Below are 6,000 nucleotides of genomic sequence, written 5' to 3' on the forward strand. Positions count from 1 at the left end.
AGCAAGACTACAGGAAAAATAAGAGACGTTGACAGGATTTGTTGATCTGGAAAAAGCGTTCGACAGTGTCAAAAGGTACAAGATGTTCGAAATTCTGAGAAAAACAGGGGTAAGTTATAGGGAAAGACGGGTAACTTACAATATATACAAGAACCAAGAGGGAACAAGAAGAGTGTAGGACCAAGTACGAAATGCTCGGATTAAAAATGGTGTAAGACAGGGATGTAGTCCTTCGCCCTTGATGTTCAATCCACACACAAAAGAAGAAATGGCGGAAATAAAAGAATGGTTGAAGAGTGGGATTAAGATTCAGGGTGAAAGGATGTCCAAGATAAGATTCGCTGATAACATTGCTATCCTCAGTAAAAGTGAAGAACAATTACAAAATCTGTTACATAGAATGAACAGTTTAATGAGTTCAAATTATGGATTGAGAATGAATCGAAGAAAGAAGAAAGTAATGAGAAGTAGCAGAAATGAGAACAGTGAGAAACTTAACATCAGGATTGGTGCTCACGAAGTAGATGAAGTTGAGGAATTCTGCTACATAGGTAGCAAAATAATCCTTGACGCACAGAGCAAGGAGAACATAAAAGGAAAACTACAACTAGCAAAAAAGGCATTTCTGGTCAAGAGAAGTGTGCTACTATCAAATATAGGCCTTGATTTGAGGAAGAAATTTCTGAGAGCATTTGGAGCACAGAGTTGTAAGGTAGTGAAACATGGACTATCGGAAAACAGGAAAAGAAGAGACTCGAAGAATCTGAGATGTGGTGCTACAGAAGAATGTTGAAAATTAGGTGGACTGATAAGGTAAGGAAAGAGGAGGTTCTCCGCAGAATTGGCGAGGAAAGGAATATTTGGAAAACACTGACAAGGAGAAGGAACAGAATGATAGGACATCAGGGAATGACTTACATGGTACTAGAGGGAGCTGTAGAGGCTGAAAATTGTAGAGCAAAATATAGATTGGAATACATCCAGCAAGTAACTGAGGACGTGGGTTGCAAGTGCTACTCCGAGATGAAGAGATTGACACAGGAGAGGAATTAATGGAACGTCTCATCAAACCAGTCAGAATATGGATATATTCTGAGGCGGAAATTGGGGACCAGCGCAGTATTTGCATGAACGAGCTTGGGAAACCGCCTAAAAAGTACTCGTAGGATGGCGGGTGCACCAGTCGCGGCCGTCAATTCGCCACACGAATTCGATCCGGGTTTGGCTCACCTTCGTGTCTCGCAAGGTACAACTCCGCTAGTTACGCTACACGAGAAGGTAGTTATAGTTATGGTATAAACTCGTGTAAATTAACAGATTCAAATTTGTAAGAATCTTTGTCTACTAGGTTGTTGAATAAGTTCGTAGCATGTCGGTACTCCGGTTGGTATCGGTTTATTTATCGACTGACTTTTTTTGCAATCAGTTCATTGTTGCTATTTGAATTTACATATTGTCATTTGGAGATAGTGAGTAGAGTTGTGCACGCTAGAAAATGGAGTGCCAGGTGCTGAAATCGGAACATTTACGACGTGTTCTTCCGTTTGAGTTCAGTAGAAGCGTGAGAGCGGTGGAGGCAGCCAGAAACATTTGCGCCGTGTATGGGGATAATTCTACTGAACAGAGCACGGCAAGAAAATGGTTTTCTCTTTTAAAGGATGAACATTTCGTCATTGGTGACTCTCCACGTTCAGGAAGACCTTCGGGGTTTGATGAAGATCGTTTGAACGCGTTTATCCACAATGATCCACGTCATGTTCTCGAGAACTGGTAAATAAGATGAACTATGATCTTTCCGCCATCGTGCGACGTTTGAATGCAGTAGGGAAGGTTCATAAATCCGGTGTGTGGGTACTGCATGCTCTAAGCTAAAATAGTGGATGACGATATATTTACATCTACATCTACATCCATACTCCGCAAGCCACTTGACGGTGTGTGGCGGAGGGTACCTTGAGTACCTCTATCGGTCCTCCCTTCTATTCCAGTCTCGTATTGTTTGTGGAAAGAAAGATTGTCGGTATGCCTCTGTGTGGGCTCCAATCTCTCTGATTTTATCCTCAAGGTCTCTTCGCGAGATACACGTAGGAGGGGGCACGTATGTTCTCGAAACTTCAACAAAAGCCCGTACCGAGCTACTGAGCGTCTCTCTTGCAGAGTCTTCCACTGGAGTTTATCTATCATCTCCGTAACGCTTTCGCGATTGCTAAATGATCCTGTAACGAAGTGCGCTGCTCTCCGTTGGATCTTCTCTATCTCTTCTATCAACCCTATCTGGTACGGATCCCACACTGCTGAGCAGTATTCAAGCAGTGGGCGAACAAGCGTACTGTAATCTACTTCCTTTGTTTTCGGATTGCGTTTCCTTAGGATTCTTCCAATGAATCTCAGTCTGGCATCTGCTTTATCGACGATCAACGTTATATGATCATTCCATTTTAAATCACTCCTAATGCCTACTCCCAGATAATTTATGGAATTAACTGCTTCCAGTTCCTGACCTGCTATACTGTAGCTAAATGATAAAGGATCTTTTTTTCTATGTATTCGCAGCACATTACACTTGTCTACATTGAGATTCAATTTCCATTCCATGCACCATGCGTCAATTCGTTGCAGATCCTCCAGCATTCTAGTAAAATTTTCCATTGTTACAACCTCTCGATATACCACAGCATCATCCGCAAAAAGCCTCAGTGAACTTCCGATGTCATCCACAAGATCATTTATATATATTGTGAATAGCAACGGTCCTACGACACTCCCATGCCGCACACCTGAGAATGACATGCTGCGTTCTGTTATCTAGGAACTCTTCAATTAGTCTGATAGTCCACATGCTCTTACTTTGTTCGCTAAACGACTGTGGGGAACTGAATCAAACGAATTGCGGAAGTCAAGAAACACAGCATCTACTTGGGAACCTGTGTCTATGGCCCTCTGAGTCTCGTGGACGAGCTGGGTTTCACACGAACGTCTTTTTCGAAATCCATGCTGATTCCTTTAGAGTAGATTTCTAGTCTCCAGAAAAGTCATTATATATATGCATCTGTGCTTGCTATTCATCAACTGGTTTGTGAACAACAGCCAGCATTCCTATCCTGTATTGGTACTGGTAACGAGAAACGTTATCTTCATGCTGGCATAAGGAAAAGAAAGGAATAGATAAACCCAAACAAAGCAGCAACTCCCCGTACAACGACTTGCGCGCATCCACAAAATATAATGTTATCCATTTTCTGGAACTGCAATGATGTGTCGTACTACAGATTGCTTCCCTGAGGTGTAACAATAACTTCTGCCATTTAGTGTCAGTAACTGAGACGACTTGCAGACCCAGTCCAAACTGAACGACCAGGAAGATTGCGTGAAGTGATGCTACTCCACAATAATGCCCGCACGCATTCTGATAGACTGGCAAGAAACAGTATACGGGAGTCATTCCGCACCCACCATATTCATCTGATGTTGCGCCTTGGGATTTTCACCTTTTCCGCTCTCTGTCCCTTCAAGGAACTTCCCTCTCTGATGAAAATGCGCTCCGAACATGGCTCGACGAGCTCTTCGCCTCAAAACCACGTGATTTCTACAGTGGTAGAATGGAAAAGTTACCCCAGCGTTACAAGACCGCTGTAAACAGTGAAGGAGAATATATTATCGATGACTAATGTCTCTGACATGTGTTTCTCTTGTTATTATTAATCGCTACGAACTTATGTATCAACCTAATATTTAAACTTTCATTGTTGATGCTGTCGTATGAAAAATTGAGAGTAGGAATGAATTTGTCTCACCCTGTCATTAAGTGACTATTTAATTGCAAACTGAGGCAAATTCATTCATGCTCCTTGTTTATCTTCTGGGGTTATTGTAGAAACTAAAGAGTACTTTAGGAAGAGATTGAGCAGATACTACAAAACACCCACAAATTATTAGTAATTTATTAAATCTTGAGTATGGTAAATACTTGCCCGCCCGGTTAGCTGCGCGGTCTAACTCACGGCTTTCCGGAGCGGGAACGAGCGCCTGGTCCCCGGCACGAATCCACCCGGCGGACTTATGTCGAGGTCCGGTGAGCCGGCCAGTCTGTGGATGGTTTTTAGGCGGTTTTCCATCTGCCTCGGAGAATGCGGGCTGGTTCCCCTTACTCCGCCTCAGCTACACTATGTAGGCGATTGCTGCGCAAAGAAGTTCTCCACGTACGCGTACACCACCATTGCTCTACCACGCAAACATAGGGGTTACACTCGTCTGGTGTGAGACGTTCCCTGGAGGGGGGGGTCCACCGGGGGGCAGACCCGCACAATAACCCTGGGTTCGGCGGAAGGGTGAAATGGGTGAAATGGACTGCAGCAGTCGTCGTGGGGTTGCGGACCACTGCGGCTGCGGCGGGGACGGAGCCTCTCCTTCGTTTCTAGGTAAATACTTAACTTTGGAAACAAATATTTCCCACACAGATGTCTTGTATTTGATGCCGTCGCTTACGCATAAAATTTAACACTTCATAATGTACAGTGTTTCACGTCAGAGTACGATAGTCATTAACGTGATATACAAAGTTAATTCTGTTTTTTTTATTTTCACGCAGCCAGATCTGTGAGATCTGTGCTGTGACGACATTGGCGTCGTTGGCGATGATTACGAGTGGTCGCTGGTTACGTAGAGGCTAGGCTGGGCGGCACTGCGTCGGACATAAATAACTTTACGGCAGGGGCGGCGTAAGGAAACACCCGCGGGGCATGTCTAGGCCGACATGTCCGATTCGTTGCATAACACGTGGTTCTATGCACGACGCCACATTTTCTACCACATTTTAACAGACACTCTTCATAGGTTCTCTCTGATTCTTTATTTCTGTATCATATTTTTAACTTTCCTGCACACACACAGGAAGAGAAACAGTTCCTTGTATAATATGTAATCTCTTGTCGCCAGGAGAGTCAGCAGTGATGCTGGAAGTGAATCAGAGTTGAGAATTGCTGACTTCGGTTCCCACATATAGAAAACAATTGGTTCACATTCTTCGTGGTTCCACATTCATAAAGCGATGCCCAAAGAGCATGAATGCGATGTAGATGCCGACTGAGGCACGCGTGATTCAAATTCAACAGGGCTACAGGGGATACAAACTTCCTGCCATAACAGCTTTTCGCGTGCTGAGTTCCGGTTGGTCCGTCTTTTGTTTCCGAAGATTCTGCCCATTTTTCCATTAATTTCTTGTTAGTCGCCTATATTTTTGTAGAAACTCGTTTGCCTTTATTTTACGGTGTTTTTCTTCTCCGTCATAATCTGTTTGGCCAGACTCTCTGCAGTTAATTTCCTTTCAATACACGGTGACCTATGATCCAACTTATTCTGAATTACCGTTCATTGGTTTGAATTTCTTTAAACGCAGCTGCTAGTCTGTCTGCTATGGAGTGCTCATTTTTCTGGCTTTGTTGTCTTTACCAAGGCAAGTACTGTTATAAAGTATTATACAACGATGTTATTTGTTTCGATAGTATATTGAATACAAGAAATAAGAGATTTCAGGATTGCGACTAGCTCCTCTGCCATTTCAGTACCATTCTCTACGCTACTGTTCTTTTGTCCCTAATAATCGGCACTTAGTTTTCACTAGATACGGTTCTAGTTATAACCAAAACTGTGATATTCAGATAGGATTGTTTTGCATGCTGAGTACGCTATTTTTGACGAACCAAGCAAACTTGTGTAGGAAAAGAAAAATATATTAGTGGATGTTTTTAACGTAATGAAATAATTATGATTAAACTGCAGCTCTGGTCTTTCTTACGTCATATCAAAACACTGCAAGCTTATCGGTTGACCCTTTACGCTGGCTTCTCATTGCAGCTGAGGGGCAAATTCAAAAGCAGAGCTTTAATTAACGACAAGCTAAGAGAAGGCTAACGTTCACACTCTGATCGTAGCTGTTATAGTTATATTAGAAACAGTATCACATTTTTATAGTGGCTATTTCTCAGATAGTTTCTGATGCAT

This window comes from Schistocerca nitens, chromosome 5, assembly GCF_023898315.1.
Source record: "Schistocerca nitens isolate TAMUIC-IGC-003100 chromosome 5, iqSchNite1.1, whole genome shotgun sequence".
Lineage (NCBI taxonomy): Eukaryota > Metazoa > Arthropoda > Insecta > Orthoptera > Acrididae > Schistocerca > Schistocerca nitens.